This window comes from Protopterus annectens, chromosome 2.part0 (assembly GCF_019279795.1).
Source record: "Protopterus annectens isolate FY-2018-M chromosome 2.part0, PAN1.0, whole genome shotgun sequence".
Lineage (NCBI taxonomy): Eukaryota > Metazoa > Chordata > Ceratodontiformes > Protopteridae > Protopterus > Protopterus annectens.
In genome coordinates, this window is record NC_056728.1 from 544519035 (window position 1) to 544541166 (window position 22132).

The following is a 22132-nucleotide window of genomic DNA, read 5'->3' on the forward strand; positions in this document are numbered from 1 at the left end:
ACACCCACACACACGCATGTGCACACACACACACACACACACACACACACACACACACACACACACACACACACACACACACACACAGAAAATACATGTTTAAACAGTACTGTTGACTAATATACATATCTTGCTGCTGCTGGTCCTGCATATTGGATACTTATGGAATACAGTTTTGTTTTACTTGCACAGACTCACTTTTTTGGTGTCAGGCTTGCCCTCCTGCCCGAAACTAGCACGCTGTGCAAGTGATGATGATGGTGATGACTATATCTTGCCCTTTGCACATTTCTTTGTGACTTTTGGTTGCATATATGTCTGATGCACAGAGTGGATAGCTAATGACTGTTTACTCAGAACCTTCCTTTAATGTAAATGCATTGCACAATAAATGGTTTCCCTCATAATTCATAATCCCTTTTGAATGATTTCTTCTATAATTGGTTGGCCTTCAATTTATTTCTGTTACTTTTCTTACTAATGCAGTCAAAGTAGATGTTTAAGTCTTGCTTACTGTTATACTTGTGCAAATGATGCTAACATTGACCTGCTCACTGGTTTATATACAGTGGTTAACTAAAATGTTTGATGCACAGCACTGGACAAAATCCATAGCTGTAGAAAGAAAACATCATTTATAAGCTGTTGCTGACATTACTGTACACCTGGGGCATTTATCACCTTAATGATATATAAGAATTTGCATATTACAGTAATCAATTATATAACCCTATTGCTTTTTCTTTACTGGTTCCAGATTTACCTTGTAAATATTGCAGATACAAGACGTGTTCTTGGATGGTAGGGGTGGGGGTTTTCTCTGTCTGATGCAAACTGAATGCAATCATTACATGGTTAAATAAAGGCTGTGCAGTTTTGTAGGCATCGGTCTTAATATTTGCTTGTGCTTAGGCTCTTATTTTTATTTCCTTTAGGAGCTTAGTGTGGATGCTATCCTTTGCCTCTTAGGCACAGCTATAGCATATTGTACTGTGTGCCAGCAACATTCGTGGTTGGTGGTTCTCCCTCAGATTCCTCATCTGTATCTTCAGGAGCTGCTGGCCCTGCCTCTGGTATGGGGAAGTGTGGTCCTGTCCTTAGTTGCCCTTGTTGAAGCTGTTTCCTAACAATGATATTATACAACATGGAACAGACTGTGAGTAGTATTTCAGCAGAGGTTGCAGAGTCATACTGCAGGTTATCTCCTGAGATGTCTAGATACCAGAACCTTGATTTGAGCAAGCCAAATACATATTCTACAATATTCCTAGTTTGAGCATGGACATCTTTGTTCTTTGTATACTTGATCAGTGGAGATGTATGGGTTTCTCATGGGTGTCATGAGCCAAGGGTCTAGTGCATAACCTGCATACCCCACTAGTTGCCCCTGTAGAAAGCTAGCTCTAGCAAACCTTGTGTACAGCTCACAGGTTTGCCATTTGTGTGAGTCATGAAAATCGCCTGGAATATTTATTTATTTATTTATTTATTTATTTATTTATTTATTTATTTATTTAACATTTGTTGACCGGGAAAGTCCGACTAGGTTCCACAGATCCTGTTTTCAGCCGAGGCCCGGGGAGAAATGCTCCAGAAGCATGTTTTTAGAATGTGGGAGGAAACCGGAGTACCCGGAGGAAACCCACGCGAACACAGGGAGAACATGCAAACTCCACACAGAAGGCACCCCAGCCGAGAATCGAACCAGAGAACCTCTTGCTGTGAGGTGGCAGCATTAACCGCTGCACCACTGCGCCGCCCAAGTTACAGTTCATACCTGTATGAACACTGTATATGATCCCTTGGGTATTACAGACAATCTGACAGTTTGTAGAGTGGCATCCTTTCCTGTTAATGTACCTCCATCCCTGGTCACTGGGTGAGGTTTTGGTTATATGTGTGTGGAATCCATGGTCCCAAAAACTTCAGGGAAGTGTGCTATTGAATAAAATTCCTCCTTGGTTCTTGCCCTCTTCTTTGGAATGCATGGAAAAAGGTAGGCTTCCTTGCATGTTGCATCATTGCATTTAGAAATTGATGCAATATTCTGAAAGCTGAGGCTTGTGGCATCCCAAATATATCCCCTGTTGGTCTCTGGAATGTACCTGTAGCTAGTATACTTAATGTTACACATACCTTTGTTTCTACTGGGATGGGTTTCCAGTGATTTCCCTGGGGACTCAGGCGAGGTTGACAGAGGTTGCATATTTTCCATAGAGTTTCCCTGTCCACACAGTATCACGCTACAATTTCTATGTCATGGAGTTCAAGGTAAGTCATACTGGGCCTGCATAATGTTATTCTTCTTGGCCAAGGTCTGACAGCAAAAGCACCTTGATTTAAAGTCTGCTGCACATGCAGCTTAATGGCTGCAGTAGCACTCACTAATATGATTTATTTTCTAAGTGAAATCAGGGCTTTAATCCAAAGAGTTTTACATTTCAGGGTAAATGGCTGCACAGGGTGTGCGCAATTGCTTTCTAGGTTCCTGAATACATCTGCCACTCTGGACTGGTTAACTAGCATGCAGTTCACCTATATATGCATTCATTAGCATAAGCTGTGATTTACTCTAGTTTTTAGGCTCTGCACTAAGTGTGGAGCTGTTTAATGAATACCTAATAACTCTCAATTATGTGCATATCACGCCGTGTACACAACAGCTGCACTTAGTATGGCCATTCATAAATCTGTCTTAGTGTTTCCACTGCACTACATTTCATCTCATTTTCTTAAAAGGGTTGGAGTTTTATCTGGTCACAAAATAAACCAAAAAAAAAAAAACATTTTTGCAGGGAGATGATCCTTTGCATTCTGTACTGGGAGTCCACAGCCACACATCCCCTTTCTTAACCTTTCTTACATATGCTGAACTCCATAGTCATACAGCTGTGGAGAAAAATGCTAAGCACAAAAGCTTGGAATCAGTGCTGCTGTGGAAATAGGAACCACACTGACAGTGATTTCCTGTGTTGAACAGTAACCTACAACATGAAATAAGGAAAGTGCACTAGACCAGTTAAAACCTCATCCAATTTATACCTGGCCAAAGCTGAAACTGAATAAAATTAATGAATGCTCAGTGCATATACTATACCAATTTGTGTTGTGCAAAATCCCAATAAGATGAATATTTGCAATTTATAAATGTAATGCAAATACAATGAGTAGAGGATTATGTATGCCACAAGGATTTCTGTCAGTCAGTGCAAAGATGAAAGAAAATTGTCAAACAGATGGAGTACTATGTAGAGTAATGGCCTATATGCTCTGTATGTGCTCTGAGACTATGGCCGGGATTAGGGATGCCTTGTGGAGCATGCAGGTCTGTGCATTTTGACTTGGATAGACAACATTAAATTTGCAATTAAGAAAAAACTGCTGAAAAAAGACGTGCCATTTTTACACTTTGTATTGTCTATAGGCCATCCCAGTAGTAATGCTTTTTAGAAATGTGACTGAGCATATCTTAATTAGAGCACAAAGTGATGCAGAACCCACTCCAGCAGAGCAGATGTCTCAGTGTTATGCTGCTATAATTTCAGTGAGCAAGGATAAATTTCAAGTTGCACCATGTCATATTATACAGCAAATGTAATCAGATCTTGCACATATAATAATGCAGTCCATTTGATAGTAAGCATTGCTGTGATCTGTATCTAAGTGTGTATTTGCATATTTTACACAATGTTAGCTATGGAATCCAGGATTCTACAACATTGCATGGAGCTAAGTGGAAGTCCAAAACTGCACAGCTGGGATGCAAGATGATTTGCAAATTGTAAAAACTCTGTATCCTACTGATTTTAAACCACGCAGTTTACCCTTCTGATGTGGCAAGTGTTGCAAAAGAGCCTTGCTCAGAATCCAAGCTTATACATTTCCATGTTTCTCCCATGACAGACATACTTCAGAAAACAATGAACTCAAAGATGTTATGTGCCATGTGGGATACAAATGATCAACGTTGAAGCCTTTAAATGGCATTTTACCTCTTCAGAAAACTATGAATTCAAAGATGTCATGTGTCATGTGCGATACAAATGGTCAGCTTTGAAGCCTTTAAATGCCATTTTACCTCTGAGTAATACAAAAGTACCTAACTGTTCAATAATCATTACATTTGGATTATGACATTAAATAACACAATAGTAAATAATAACCAACAAATATTCAGAAAATATTGCATTAACATAGAATAAAATTTAGAGTTTGCTGTTCAGAAGCTGGTTCTATTAAATATATTTACTGCCAGGCCAGTTTAACTGCTGCTATCAACATATTTCTGCAGTCTTCTTTGGAGCCAAGAGGTGTGAGCTGTCTGAGGACTCACCCCCTCTGGAAGCTGTATTAAGTACATAACATGCTCCATTTAGGATTTTGGCAAGGAACTAATGCAATATTCTCCCCCTGGCCCTCAGAATTATCTCTGCAAAACCTGGCTGTTATCATGATGTACTTTCACCATAAATGTAACTGGCAGAGCATTCAATCATGGAATCTATTTCAGTGACAAATATTTATGGCACTGCTTGCATTCATCAGTAGTGAATACTTTAATTTGGCAGTCATGCATGGCTGCTTATAATAAGCAAAGCAGAAACAGACAAATGTAGCATTCCAATAAAATGCAGGCTGTGCTACTTCAGGTTGGAGAGCAGTATGCATAAATCACCTGAATGAATCTTACTTCTACGGAATAATACCTAACTAAAGTAGTCTCTAAGGTAGCTATGCTGTCCATGGTAAGATGACAGACAAATTCAGAAGTCAAGTCTCCTTAACTTCTTATTAAACTGTGTATCAAAATAATGTTTGAAAAGCTCATTACTTAAGAATTATAGCATTTTTCACTTGACTAAAATCAAAATTGCTCAAACTCTCACACACACACACACACACACACACACACACACACACACACACACACACACACACACACACACATACACTATCACTACCTCAAATGGATAGTCATCAGTTATAAAAAAGGTTAGTTTGATATATTGGTTTCTTGCTGTATGCTATTAATCTGGAATGCACAGTTCTCACAGAAGAAAAGTAATCAAAATCATGAAGCATGTCTTACTGGTACTGCAGCTCAGTGAGTATTCAAATGTACTCATTTATGGCTCAGCTAGAGTATTAATTAGAGTAATTACAAGAACTAACACAAAGCCTCCCTGACAAGAAAATGACTACTTACAGTTAGTACCCTGTAATTCTCCTAAAGAAGTACCACTTCAGTGAGTCAGTAAATGAATACAAAGACTAACTACTACGCTGCTCACAAAAACCCAAGGAAAATAATATTGCCTTGCAACTCATTCACAAACACACTGGATAAACCAGGAATTATGTCTTAGAAAACCAACAAAACAATTGCAGTATGGTTGTATGTAGCTGCCAGCCTTGTGTTTTATTCAGATTAACCTAGTGCAATGAAATGTATTCTGCAATATGTATGCATGTGTGTGTGTGTGTGTGTGTGTGTGTGTGTGTGTGTGTGTGTGTGTGTGTGTGTGTGTGTGTGTGTGTGTAAGCATATGTACCTGCATCAAAGAATGACATTTAGAGTTGATGGGGTGGTTTCTCCAACTGCAATTATCATTACAGAACAGATGCTGATAAGTCCTTGTAAGTTAACGCATAACCACAGTTGTTGAGTGACTTGAGGCAATGCTGATCAGCCCTTGAACATGCAAGCATTTTTGGTAATCATCTAAGAAGCTCTAATCTGATTTTAAAGACAGTTTGCAGTGATTCTGTGTGTTAGAAACTGTAAACAGTATAAGAGATATAACAAAGATCTATTTTGTAGAAATATTTGGCTAAGTACACAGCTGAAGAACATTTCTTTCCATCCTCAACTTTTGTTTTCCTTTTGTTCTTCAAATGTAGTTGAAGGGACTGTCAGCTGATGGCTTGTCCAGGCACCAGCTTGCCACCTATAGCTCTGCCTACACACACGGATCTACATATCTATCTATCTATCTATCTATCTATCTATCTATCTATCTATCTATCTATCTATCTATCTATCTATCTATCTATCTATCTGTGTTACCCAAATAAATTATGGCATCTTTTTCTACCATTAAACAATCCAGCCACCTAGATTTTAGGATGGTGTTCTAAACAGGTGTCAAACCATGGAGTAGATTCACAGTGCCTTGCATGTAGCTACAAGTAGAGGCTAAAACCTGTTGGCAATTTTAAATTCGGAAATTATTGTTTTGTTTACTGCAAACAGTATGATGCTCAAAACAAGCTTTTCATACCACAAATGCCAGTGCACCCAATTTAATGCACGAGTCTATGTAAAACATAGAAATTCTTGCTGTAGCTGATCTGTGCAACCACATTCATTTTCAAAGTCAACTGCTTTTTATACAGTAGAAAGGCATACCTTTCCAAATGAAGAGCAAAACCATAGCTAGCTTATATGGTATCCTGTGCAGTTTCCCAAACTGGTGCCTCTCACCTATTTCTTATTTAGCTGCAAGTGCTGTGAGTTTACAGCTGGAAAATTTTAATATTTTCTAGGTGAAAGCCCTATGGCTGAATATATTACTGAATTAATGATGATGTGCCTTCAAAATAATATATTTGAATTTGATGGTCAGTTATATAGGCAGTTACAAGGAACAGCAATGGGGGCTGCCTTTGCCCCCTGTTATGCTAACATCTATATGGGTTTATTTGAATATGAATATATCTATACTAATCAATTTTTTCGTACACATGTTATACATTATTATAGATACATAGACGATCTTATTTTTATTTGCAAAGGTGGTGAAAATTTGGTAGATCAATTTATTAGGCAAATTAACACTAATAATGTAGGAATAAGATTTGATGGATTACAACAAGGTAAAAAAGTACATTTTTTAGATGTAGAATTAACAGGTGATAGTCATCAAAGGAAGGTAATTTCAAATATATATAGAAAATTTCCTGGCAGTAATAATATATTACAGGGTGAAAGTTTTCATCCAGGGCACACTATGAAATCTATTCCATATACGGAATTTAATAGAATAAATAGGTTATGTAGTGAAAAAATAGATAGAAATAAGGAACTGAAAGAGAGTTTTATAAGATTTAAAGAGAGAGGATATGATGAAGTATATCTTAAAGAAAGTTTAAATAAAGTATTAAGTAGTATGTCACCCAAATGTGGTTGGATATGGTATAATAATCATAAAAAGAATGAGCAGAATAATAACATTTACTTCACGACTACTTATTCAGTTATATCTGATGAAATCATAGATATGGTGAAATCTGGATGGAATGTTATAAAGAGAGAAGTAGAATGTTTACAAAATAAGAAGTTACTATTTTCTTTTAATAGGGGTAGAAATATCAAAGATTTTATTGTACATAGTAGGTTTCATAGACCAAAACTGGAAATAATGGGAAGAATAATGGAAAAAGGGACAGTGACATGTGGTAAATGTAGTATTTGTAGTTTTGTGTCAAAAAAATTTGATAATATTAATAATAAGTGTTTTGAAACTAATGATAGTTTTACATGTAATAGTCAAAGAGTGATATACTCTATTAAATGCACTTGTAATAAATTCTACATAGGGGAAACAAAAAGAAGTTTTGCCTGCAGAATAAAAGAACATATAAGGGACATTAAAAACTACAAATTATCTAGTCCAGTTGCAGTACATTTTAATGAAGTACATAATGGGAGCTTGGAAGGTTTCCAGGTTACAATTTTAGATAGAATAATATGTAAAAAGTTTATGACAGATGAACAAGTGAAACAATTGTTAAGAAAAAAGAGGCATTTTGATTTTAAAATTCAATACTATGTATCCTGTTGGTTTGAATCAAGAATGCTTTTGGAAAAGTTTTGTATAAGTGAGTTAGAATTGTGCTTTATGTTTTAATAAGGTTCAATCAACTGTGTAATGAGAACTATTAGTCTATTATTCAATTAAGTATATGTATATATAAACTGTGAGTCTTTTTTCATTTGATGTACTCTGTTAAAGGCTTGTTGGCCGAGGCGCTAGAGATTTTTTTACTACTGCTTGCTGAATAAATTTTCCTTCCTTGGAATTGCTGCATTGCTGTTGCTGTGGTTTTTAACATTAAATTTGCAATTAAGAAAAAACTGCTGAAAAAAGACGTGCCATTTTTACACTTTGTATTGTCTATAGGCCATCCCAGTAGTAATGCTTTTTAGAAATGTGACTGAGCATATCTTAATTAGAGCACAAAGTGATGCAGAACCCACTCCAGCAGAGCAGATGTCTCAGTGTTATGCTGCTATAATTTCAGTGAGCAAGGATAAATTTCAAGTTGCACCATGTCATATTATACAGCAAATGTAATCAGATCTTGCACATATAATAATGCAGTCCATTTGATAGTAAGCATTGCTGTGATCTGTATCTAAGTGTGTATTTGCATATTTTACACAATGTTAGCTATGGAATCCAGGATTCTACAACATTGCATGGAGCTAAGTGGAAGTCCAAAACTGCACAGCTGGGATGCAAGATGATTTGCAAATTGTAAAAACTCTGTATCCTACTGATTTTAAACCACGCAGTTTACCCTTCTGATGAGGCAAGTGTTGCAAAAGAGCCTTGCTCAGAATCCAAGCTTATACATTTCCATGTTTCTCCCATGACAGACATACTTCAGAAAACGATGAACTCAAAGATGTTATGTGCCATGTGGGATACAAATGATCAACATTGAAGCCTTTAAATGGCATTTTACCTCTTTAGAAAACTATGAACTCAAAGATGTCATGTGTCATGTGCGATACAAATGGTCAGCTTTGAAGCCTTTAAATGCCATTTTACCTCTGGGTAATACAAAAGTACCTAACTGTTCAATAATCATTACATTTGGATTATGACATTAAATAACACAATAGTAAATAATAACCAGCAAATAATCAGAAAATATTGCATTAACATAGAATAAAATTTAGAGTTTGCTGTTCAGAAGCTGGTTCTATTAAATATATTTACTGCCAGGCCAGTTTAACTGCTGCTATCAACATATTTCTGCAGTCTTCTTTGGAGCCAAGAGGTGTGAGCTGTCTGAGGACTCACCCCCTCTGGAAGCTGTATTAAGTACATAACATGCTCCATTTAGGATTTTGGCAAGGAACTAATGCAATATTCTCCCCCTGGCCCTCAGAATTATCTCTGCAAAACCTGGCTGTTATCATGATGTACTTTCACCATAAATGTAACTGGCAGAGCATTCAATCATGGAATCTATTTCAGTGACAAATATTTATGGCACTGCTTGCATTCATCAGTAGTGAATACTTTAATTTGGCAGTCATGCATGGCTGCTTATAATAAGCAAAGCAGAAACAGACAAATGTAGCATTCCAATAAAATGCAGGCTGTGCTACTTCAGGTTGGAGAGCAGTATGCATAAATCACCTGAATGAATCTTACTTCTACGGAATAATACCTAACTAAAGTAGTCTCTAAAGTAGCTATGCTGTCCATGGTAAGATGACAGACAAATTCAGAAGTCAAGTCTCCTTAACTTCTTATTAAACTGTGTATCAAAATAATGTTTGAAAAGCTCATTACTTAAGAATTATAGCATTTTTCACTTCACTAAAATCAAAATTGCTCAAACTCACACACACACACACACACACACACACACACACACACACACACACACACACACACACACACACACACACATACACTATCACTACCTCAAATGGATAGTCATCAGTTATAAAAAAGGTTAGTTTGATATATTGGTTTCTTGCTGTATGCTATTAATCTGGAATGCACAGTTCTCACAGAAGAAAAGTAATCAAAATCATGAAGCATGTCTTACTGGTACTGCAGCTCAGTGAGTATTCAAATGTACTCATTTATGGCTCAGCTAGAGTATTAATTAGAGTAATTACAAGAACTAACACAAAGCCTCCCTGACAAGAAAATGACTACTTACAGTTCGTACCCTGTAATTCTCCTAAAGAAGTACCACTTCAGTGAGTCAGTAAATGAATACAAAGACTAACTACTACGCTGCTCACAAAAACCCAAGGAAAATAATATTGCCTTGCAACTCATTCACAAACACACTGGATAAACCAGGAATTATGTCTTAGAAAACCAACAAAACAATTGCAGTGTGGTTGTATGTAGCTGCCAGCCTTGTGTTTTATTCAGATTAGCCTAAAAACCTTCTCCAAGAAGAAATTATACCGATACATCTATCATATGACTAATGCTTGTTACTTGACAGTGTGTGCAGATTTTAGAGTGCAATGAAATGTCTTTTGCAATATGTATGCATGTGTGTGTGTGTGTGTGTGTGTGTGTGTGTGTGTGTGTGTGTGTGTGTGTGTGTGTGTGTGTGTGTGTGTAAGCATATGTACCTGCATCAAAGAATGACATTTAGAGTTGATGGGGTGGTTTCTCCAACTGCAATTATCATTACAGAACAGATGCTGATAAGTCCTTGTAAGTTAACGCATAACCACAGTTTTTGAGTGACTTGAGGCAATGCTGATCAGCCCTTGAACATGCAAGCATTTTTGGTAATCATCTAAGAAGCTCTAATCTGATTTTAAAGACAGTTTGCAGTGATTCTGTGTGTTAGAAACTGTAAACAGTATAAGAGATATAACAAAGATCTATTTTGTAGAAATATTTGGCTAAGTACACAGCTGAAGAACATTTCTTTCCATCCTCAACTTTTGTTTTCCTTTTGTTCTTCAAATGTAGTTGAAGGGACTGTCAGCTGATGGCTTGTCCAGGCACCAGCTTGCCACCTATAGCTCTGCCTACACACACGGATCTACAGATCTATCTATCTATCTATCTATCTATCTATCTATCTATCTATCTATCTATCTATCTATCTATCTAGCTATCTATCTATCTATCTATCTAATCTGTGTTACCCAAATAAATTATGGCATCTTTTTCTACCATTAAACAATCCAGCCACCTAGATTTTAGGATGGTGTTCTAAACAGGTGTCAAACCATGGAGTAGATTCACAGTGCCTTGCATGTAGCTACAAGTAGAGGCTACAACCTGTTGGCAATTTTAAATTCAGAAATTATTGTTTTGTTTACTGCAAACAGTATGATGCTCAAAACAAGCTTTTCATACCACAAATGCCAGTGCACCCAATTTAATGCACGAGTCTATGTAAAACATAGAAATTCTTGCTGTAGCTGATCTGTGCAACCACATTCATTTTCAAAGTCAACTGCTTTTTATACAGTAGAAAGGCATACCTTTCCAAATGAAGAGCAAAACCATAGCTAGCTTATATGGTATCCTGTGCAGTTTCCCAAACTGGTGCCTCTCACCTATTTCTTATTTAGCTGCAAGTGCTGTGAGTTTACAGCTGGTGTGTTACTGTATTGCATTTTGGGTCAGATTTCTTCATTTAAGACTTGGATACTTCCATTACTTTTGTTTTAGTGTTATTTTTGCTTTTCTTACAGTTTTTTTTTTATTTTATTTTATCTTATTTTTTTTCTTGGAGTTTTAACAGTTCTTTGCTAACATCGTTAGAATAGATTCCTTTTCAATTCACCGGTTGAAAAGGAATTAAGTCTATTTAATTAGTGGTAGAAGCTGAGACCTGAGACCTCTCAGTTAGCTACATTCTCATTAGCTGCAACTGCTATGAGACTACTGCTAGTCTGTGACTACACTGGATTTTCCAATCCACCTAGCCCCTGTTCTGTTTTTAAACTTGCGGTTTTTGAGCTGCTGCCTCTACTGTAAATTTGGCCTTGGAAGCTCCTCCCAGTGTTATTGCATCTTCTCATTCTACTGAACACTGAAAGATCAAAATGTGAAGGCCCTCCACTTAAACTGTTAAAGGTTGAGTTAGCCTCTGTTTCATATCATCCTACTCACTTAGTGCACATTACGATAGTCAGAGTACTAATCACATTTTTCCATCTTACTTTTAAAATATGCAACATCTGTGCCTATATTATTAATCAGTGGAGAGCTCAGGAATGGTTTCCAAGGAATTGTATAGGATTATTGCTTCTGTTTTGCCCCGGTGAGAGAAGTAACAGAGGGACATTATTTCCTAGCCTTCCTAGTGATTACCAACAACTGGAAAGCCCTACAACTGTTTATTAATAGTCAGCTTAGCATTAATGCTGCTGTTTTTATCCTAATTAGAGAAAAAGCAGAGGGCCGCTCGTTCCTGTTGATCCCTGATATGGCAGTGTTTATGGGATTTCACTAACTGGTCTGTTGCAGTTTTGAAACCTCTTCAGGGACTTTGTGCAGCTTGGCTTTCTGTTGTGCCCATCAGTTGTAAGTTCCATTTAGGGTATCTGCCAAGAGAACACTACAGGACATGTACTGAACCCTGGAACATATGGATTTATACTACCTGAGAAGTGCCATCTTGGAATTAATGCTTCTGGGGAGAGAAGGAAGAAAGAATAATTGATTCCTAGCTGGGTGCAGCTGTGTTTAGATACGCACTACCTCTACTACCAGATAGACATTATCTCATAGATGATACTTCCCATTTATCCCAAATTATTAAGTACCTTAAATCCATGGATTTTCACTTTCCAACCATCTCTGTAGCTAGCTTGGTTGTAATAGACTTCCTGAGACAATTTGCAATTGTTTCATGTTTACTGACAACCACCTACTACTTAAAGAAACTGAGAGAGATTGTGAAATATACAGTTATGAAGTGATATTGGAGGCAAAGCTCTCACATAAAGCAAATACAAATAGTAAGCAGGTTGTCAGTGGCACAAAACACCTCACTAAACTTATCAAACACAATACAGACCAAACACATACACCTGCAAATACTGTATAAAACACCACAGCCTCCAAAATGTCACCTAAGAAACATGTACCCTCAGCAACCTCACAAACACTCAAGGCAGTTCCCTCCATGAAATATGCATCTAAGACCCAGTGTCTCATCTCAAAGGCCCAAAAGACAAACCTCCACAATATCCAATATCCTAGCCATAGGTAACTCCATAGTGAGACACACTGATGCACCACTCACTGTAGTAAAAAAAGGAAAGGGTCACTATTATTTGTGAGACACACTGATGCACCACTCACTATAGTAAAAAAAGGAAAGGGTCACTATTATTTGTCTATCAGATGCCAAGATTTGACTCATTTTGTTCTGTACTCCTTGCATCACAAGTATACATATGACACAGTCATACTACATGTGAGAGTAAACAACTTGACATATACTTCCCTGGACTATATGAAGAGAACCATGATGGAGCTTTTGCAATATGTGACCGAGGTAGTTGTGGTATTATCCTTGAGTAGCATTTTGCCATCACCAAGAAACCAAGAATGATGCTGCAGTTTGAAAAAAAGATTATTGACTTCAACAATTGGCTTAGCTTTGGTGTCATTCAAGGAGGGTCCAATACAAATCTGCTTGCAGGGAGATGGTAGACAGTCCAAAATATTTTGCCAGGGGCAGCCTACCTCTATCTCTACAAGGCTTTTTTACATTAGCTACAATTTTGTCCAGCCCCGCAGCACTGTTTTTAGGCAGTGTCACTCTTTAACAGCTTCCAATTTAGCAAAATACAATCTGAATAAAATAAAAGTATTGCTGCTAAATGGTAGGAGTCTTAATAAAAATTAAAGTCACTCCCAACAGGCATTGCTTGTCTGGAATGCATTGGTATATGCTTTGGCACAGAGACCTGGCTTAAGGTCATTGAGATCACCCCATCAGTGCAAGGTTTCAAGACCTATTATATGCTTAGGTGCGCCAAACAACATGTAAGCCATGAAGGTGGCAGTACCTCTATAGTGGTAAAACAGAATTTCACCTCATTCTATTTAAAATAGATAATTACCTGGAACACTTTCACATCCAGCTTATAAGTAACATAATTCTTGACCACATCATAGCTAACTGTAGGACCCCTTCTATATCTCTCTTGGCCCATACCTCCTACTTGACTGGTATGGAGTCCTATGCATTAAGCTAAACACCATTTTCATAGGGAACTTTAGGTACTCCCTTAATCAACTGGGAGACTTGTACATACCCAAACAAATATGCCCAGAGATTTCCAGACTTCAGAAATACAATCTGTCCTGACTAGTTAGTCTGCATCCCAACAAGGGAATACAAAATCCTGGACATGTTCCTCACCAAGAAGAGTTAGTTCTGATCCCCGCCAGTTGTAACATACTCTCAAGTCAGATTGATGGACCATAACATAGTCATGTTCACCATAGACTGAAAGTGGAAGCTTCTTCAAATACCTCAGTATTCAGAGATTATGCAAAGGCTAATCTCCTAAAACTGAATGATGACCTAGCTAAATTCAACATAGCTCTACGTGCTAATGACTCCACTGTGTGTGAGAAATCCTTTACTGCCAAATTATATGCACATGTGAATAGCTACATTGATGGATCTGTTTGCCTTTGAAGTGAATATGATGCCAAATTTAAAAATAAATCCAAATGTTGGAACCCAAATACAAACAGCCTCCAAAGTAAAAGGAAAAACTCAGTACACACAATAATAAATTAATCTCTCAAGATGTCAACAATACTTTGGTTATAACAAATAATACCAGTTCTTGATCAACTCAAGTCACACTAAGCTAGATATGAAGGAAAAATAGGCACACAGGAAAATGACAACCATAAAGCCTTCTTTAGCAACCTCAGAAACAATGGCCAGCATATCCCAGAAGTAATAGCAAATGATTTCACACATCAAACTACTAGAGGAGAAAGTTAGCTCTAACTTCACCTCCCCTGTCCCAACCTCCTCCAAATCTCCCAAGTACAAGTCCTCAAAGCAGTTTCTAAAGCCACAAACACTGCTTCTATGATGTTTGATAAGATACCAGGCTATTCACTAGCTGCCCTAAAATAGGACCTGTCAACCCCCCTACAGATGCTATTCAATATTAGCCTTTAAACAGCCTTTGTGCCAAAAGAATATAGGACAGCAACAGTCATCACCCTACACAAAGAAGGGGTGTAAACAGACCCGGGTAATTATAGACCCATGAGTCTGACCAGCCTCATCTGTAAGGCTATAGAGATGATCATTATGGAAAATAAGGATATAGGTAGCCTTTAAACATTCCCCAAGCAAGTTCAGCTCTGACATGAGCAAATCCTGCCTTCTTAACCTAGTTGACTTTTTCAGAAAGATAACTGAAGCAATGGTTGGGGGACAATCAGTACACATTGCATATCTAGACCTTGTGAAGTTATTCAAAACCATTCCAAACTCAGATATTGATGATAAACTCTCCCAGCTAAATGTCAATCATTATGTTTGATACAGAGTGCAAGAAATTATGGTAGGAGGCTCTATCTCCTTCTAAAGACCTGTCACTGGTTGTGTCCCCCTGTTTTCAGTCCATGGGACAGTACTCTTTGGAATTTATTTCTTTGAGGTTAAAAATAATGTTACAGGTTTATGGCTGACCATGTTTTCAGATGACAATAAACGTGATTCATGAGTTCATCAGTCTGCAGATGATTTTTGGCCTATCCAAATATCCCTATTTAAAATAACTGACCCCCCCCCCATTCTCAAGGAAGACAAGACAAGCTAGACAGGGAGAATTTGAGGCTGCCCATCCAATTATCTAGGTCTACCTTGAAGTGGCAAGGATGTTACTATGCGACATCTAGTGAAAGGTTGTTCCAGATGAATACATTGGGATATGAATTTATCATTCCGATGTGTCTTATTTATCATCGGATAAAGATTTATTTCCTTAAACTCAGTGGTTGAAGTGCCATTTGTCTGCAAAAGAATAGTATGTTAAATATGATTGGATGTTTCATGGCTTAAAAGGCTAGCCACAGATTTCTACTGAGACATCTGTAAAAGACTGAGTACAGAGAAAGAGCTGCCAGTCCCTCCTGATAGCTAAGATGTTTGAGGCTACTGATCCTTTTAGTTATGAGTCTCTGAGATTTCTCACGTTGTGTGATATGTTTAAACAAATGCATGCTACATGGTACATTATGTTCAATAATAAAAGAAATGAATAAAAAAAAGAATTTTTTTGGATATAGGATATAGCAGAGATGCCTTTGGAAATTATATAATTTGATTTATATTAATAAAGGCTTTTTTCCAAACTACTGTATCAAATTAAAATTATAATATCAATAAATAACAGTACCTAGATCCCTCACCAAAGTGTGATTGGAGGGGTGCATCTCCTATATGGTATGTAAATATGCCCCATTTTATTTTTACTTTTAAGTTTGAGACCATGGGCCTAGTACCAGTTGCTAACATGCCTTAACCCATGTTGGAGCAATTGTGAACCAGATGAAAATCAAATAACACTTAGTTTACAGTAGTATGTAAACTTAGATAGCCATAGTCCAGGAGTGATGGCCCAAAGGTCTTAGAAATATATGCCAAGTAGGAGAACTGAGCCCCGTGGTACTGGTTACTTTTTTGCTTTCAGAAGTGGCTCCTGTAATTCCACCCACATGGGTTTTATCAGATAATCAGTTAGATGTCCACAGCAGAATATCAGGATTTATATTCAGATTTACAAGTCTATCAATAATGCCTGCATGGGGGATAATGTTAAACACCTTGAACTTGGCCTTAATAAACTATCCAGAGGATGCCAAGATCCTTCAAGAGGGTGTCTAGCAAACAAATAGCTGATGTCATAACTATGGGCTAAACTAAATGCCAAAAAATGTATAATAGTCTCGTTTGGCAGCATAATCTTGCCTGTATCTATCACATTGATAACACTCCCCTGAAAACTGATCCAGTAGTTAGGGATCTGAGAAACTTTGCAGAGAACAAACTGTCCATTGATCACCATGTATCCAGTTATAAGAAAGCTTATTAGTAAGGGTATGGCATCTAGGTTCACAGATGTGATCATTCCATTGTCTTCGGCACTTATTAGACTGATCATTGAGTATAATGCTCACTTTTTTTGTGTACATGTCCAGACACTTAACATAACTTGAATCACTACTATGCTTTCTCACCAAGAAAATCAAGGACCTACCTAAAAACTATGCTGACCATATCAGAGCTTTGTCTGCCTTCTGGAGGAAAACTCTGTCTCACATAAAGAGAATCAGCAGACCCTGTCCTCTCAGATCAGCTGCACATCTGCAAGTTCAATGGTATAATAAACACCCACACAAGAGAGTTTAATCTCTTCGACTACATAAAGAGAATATGACAAACAAATAGATATGTATCACAGAAAATACTACCTTGGAATTGTCTTCCTGTCCGCATAAAGCAAACTGCATTCCTTATTCTATTCAAATGTAATTTGCATAAATTGATGGGAAACTATACATTCACCCCTGGTTTAGCACTCCCTGTCTCCTGTGGATAGAGGTAACATGTAACTATGTTTGTCTGGCTCTGGGTTATTTGTACTTAGATTACAAGGGCTAAAAGCTTCATGGGAGTGTAAGGCTGTACCTCTAACTATCCTCATGGATCAATAAGCTGATATGTATTTATGAACCAATGAATCTGTAAAAAAGCAGCTTGCTGCAGTTAAACTATAATATTCAGACAGCTTTCTTGTTTCTGACATAAATAAAAATGCAATATTGGCATTCATAAACAAATGTGAATACTGCTTTCTTGCCCATACCGCTCAATCAACTAGCCAGAATTTTGCAAAATACTCTGATTTCCCCCCATATTTCCATTTTGTCCCTCCTTCTGGTAAATCAGTAAAGATTCCAATCATTCAGTAATGCCAGTCATTAGAATTTCATACTTTTTGTTATTTAGAAAAGGCATATAGATTCAAAACCTGTTATGTTAACTTTTTTAGTGAATTAGAATAATAGTTAAAAAATTGTCACTGATATTGACCCTTTGTGCAGAATTTATGAGAAACGTAGTTGAGGAATATGCTTCAAGCCTCCTGCCCCCTTACTACCCCTCTAGACAGCTTGATGAGAAAAATTGCAGTATTGGCATTTATTTATGAATACCAGTACTATCTTCTCTCACAGACCTTTGCTAAATATCCATGATTTTGCCTCATATTTTCCCCTGTATCCCATTCTGGTAAATCACCAAGGATTACATTCAATAAATAATGTCAGAAATTAAAACGTATCTTTCCACTTTTTTTCTGAGGAATTGTGGACAAAACAATAAAGGGGGGCCCAAATCAGGGAGTTGTTTTTAATGTTACTCTAACTCACTTAAAAATTAACAGGAGACCAGTTTTTGCATCAACATGCATTTTCTGAACAATAACATCTATCAAACTCTAATGTGTGGTATTATTGACAGACTGCTGTAATCTTCAGTGATTTACAACAAAATCAAACATTTAAAAAAGACAGGGCAAACATATAAGGAAAAATCAAGGAGACACTCCAAAAACTATGTATAAGTGAGTGGTAATCAGAGTTTCATACTTGTCATATATGCTCTTGAATCTCACTCCCCACTCCCATTACGGCTTGAGGGAAAAAATGCTCTAGCAAGTAACTTGATTGCAACAAGTATAACAACCAAACATAGAGTGCTTCACCAATTCATCAAATGCAGTACTAACAGTTTGACATTTATAAGGAAATGCCAGTACTTTACTCTGCACCACAGGCACTTGCCAATTGTATCACCTGACAATTTGCATCTGGGACATCTGGCCCCCTTACCTCACCCTAGCTACAATTCTGCAGATTACCTGAATGGATTATACCTGAAGTCCATTGTTGGTTTGTTTGGGTGCAAAGGTCACTATGACAAATTAGCTTTTGTTTGCTGATTTCTCTCATTACTTATTTATTTATGAGGATTCTCCCTGGTACCTTTTTTTCTGAGTAAATGCCTGTGACTCAATCATATTCACAGTTATAGTCTCTTTTTTGTATACTTACCTTTAAAACCCATAATTCCTTATAGTGTCATTGGATTTTTATGGAATGACGTTTCAATTATTAGTAGGCAGCATAGGAGATTACAAGGTATCAGAAATAAAAAAAATGGCACTGATTGCTAATGTAGGATACACTTTCATGGTGGTATTAAATGCTCTTTGCAACGTGATATTCATTAGTTCATATTTTCATTAATATTTCCATAACAGAATGAGCTACATGTTATTCAGAGGCATTGTGTGCGACAGAAAACAGCAGTCTTAACTATGTATAATGCCCTTTCTTGGAGAGAACATACAACGATTGCTATTAATTATGAAAATTCTGTGTGGACATTAATATTCTCAGAGCCATATAAACTATCCTATTACACCAGAGGGATGTTTTGAAAAAATTATCACTGACACCTGCACTATAATTTGTATAGCTTAAGTGATTTTGATTATTTATATTGTTAATTATGCAAAAAAGGCATCCGTTTTTATATTTCATGTATGCTAAATATTCAAATTTCACATTTTATAAATCCAGCATTAAAAAGACTTACGTGCAGTCATACCAGTTTATGGGGTAAGAAGTTGATTCTTTAGCATCTGCTCACAGAATATTAATATGGAATGCAGTTTAGTGGTAATTTATTTTTTTCTGCTGAATTTTTATTATTGGATTTATATAGTGTAAACTAAGAATGTTTAGCATATGCATTACTTATTAGGAATCTTATGTAACTCATATATTTATATATTTATTTGATAAGGTAGTTTTTATATATTAAATAATTCAGCAAAATTATTACGGTATAGGTAACTTGTATGTTGCAATCCTTCAAGTTATAAACATTGTTCAGGTCTAATAGATCTAGGACAATAACCTGAAGAGTCACATGCTCAGGATTAGGTTTTAAAATGGATGATGAACTGTTTATCTGTGTTCTGGTGAGGTCTTTGTGACACATTCTGAATGTGAATGTGCTCATACAGTTAAAGGTTTTTAAACAGGTTACACTGGTGACTGGATCTGATTTTGAGGCTGGATTCCTGTATAATCATGGTTTACTGTTTCCAAGATATTAGGAACTGTGTTGTTATGGTTGGTTATTTATGATTTTGTTAGCACTTTTGCTAGCTATCAAACTGCAAGATTTGCTTCTGAGCGGTTAAGGAGGTGAAACCAGCATTGTGCTACCAGTCCCAAATCTCCAACACCTGATTGAACTTACCAAACTTGTTTGTTTATTTATTTACACAAGTTTTAGACAGAAGCCCATCTTCATTTTCAGCATGCAAGAGCAATGGCTTACAGGATGTTCTGAGTGATTAGAATAATCATATGAATGGAGTGGATATAATGTGTGAACATCTTAACACATCTGAAGCTGCTTCAAATTCCAACAAAAATACAATTTCACTTGGTTCTCTCAATTGTATTAGTGAAACTAGAGGTCTGTGAATAATGGCCTCTTAATGACAAATTATTCTATGTATGTGGGTCATAATGTTCATTCAGGGTCTTGGTTGAGTAAAACACCTTCCTTCTTTTGTCCCGGTGACACCAGTGAAAGTAGATAATTTTCACAGCAATTGGACAGGTTTGAAAAATCTTATTAAATTATAGGAAGTCATGACTGGACAAGATGTATTTGAAGGAATACATTAAGGTAAAAAGGGTGCCAAGTGATCTGTGCTTATGAAAGTTCCTTAATGGGACAACAATGAACCCAGAGCTATATAATGATTTGATAGGCATGTTCGATAGACATGGCATGGAACCTTATCATTAAAGACAATAACAAAAAGATTGACACAGTCTTAAGTGAAATAATGGTATTATATTTAAATATTAAAAGGTATTTGTTATTTTAAGTATATTGTGACTAATACAATCATCTTTTTGAAAAGGTAGATCAACAATGTGGGCAGATTACAAATAGGAAACAGAAAAATGTAGGAATATTAAAAAATATGAATCTAATAAGGTATATCTTTTTTGTCATACAGAGGATGTGCCTACTCTAATTTAATTATGAATGAAGGACAATTTAGCGACAAAAGAGAACTTACAATCACGTCAAGAAACAATTAATACTAAAGTGCATACTGATAGTAATGTTATAACGGAAGACACTTTACAGATGCCCCCATTGCTCAGGTCAGAGAGGATAGCACAACACTCCCAGAGTACCTTCAGTGACCCTTAGGCAAATAAATTATTAGGACACCATAACCAACAGATATTGAGGAAACCATGCAACTGGGGAACAGGACAAATAAGAAGAAAAGGGAGGAGAGGAAGGGAAAAGAAATAGTCCCCCCCCCAAAAAAAAATAGTGGTGACACACAATCTTGTTTACAGCTGTAATGGTTATATTTTTAAGTATAGTGAAATTCAGTTAACTGAGACACCTTTTAAATTATTTGAGAAAGGGCTCATATTTGTTCCAAACCACAGAATGAATTTAGCAACTTCATTAACAGAGTTAAAGGTGGACACACAGAAGTTAAATTTAGCTCATCTTTACAAAGATAAACATAAAGATGGTAATGGGGCTGATTCTTCTTTAGGAACTAATCACAGAAGTATTTATAATTCCCTGCTACATTCTCTTATGTAAGTATTTGAAAGAGCTTTTATTCAAGTTTTACTTAATCTTAATAATTATGATAAAATGTTTCAACAATTTGAGTTTGACAGAAAAATAATTAATATATTCCTTTAGAAATTATATGAACTTTCAGATCATAAAACCTGCCAAAGGTGGCTGTATACTACTGGTGGATACCAATAATTATACTAATTAAATAATTAAGTTACTTCCAGATATTGGTCAATGTGGTATAGTTTCCAAGAATGAGATTAATTTAGCTCAATGGAAAAATATTTATTTTTATATGATTGTATAAAGAAGGAAACAATAACACTAGAATTATATATATATATATATATATATATATATATATATATATATATATATTCAATTTGTAATTATAGGTCCCAGTTGTACAGTCTATTTTAGTTTTTGATATTCCAAAAGTACAATTGTGCGGGTCCAGGGTTCCAAGATATATCCATTAGCCATATACATTGATAGAACTGTAAAACATTTTATTTCTTTTATTTGTTAAATGACTATTAGATTTTATAAGGATATTTAACAATGAGTTATGCAGTGACAACTTAACGTTTTAAAGTTTAGTTGTGATACTTGTTTCCATGCATCCCAGACAATTAGGAGT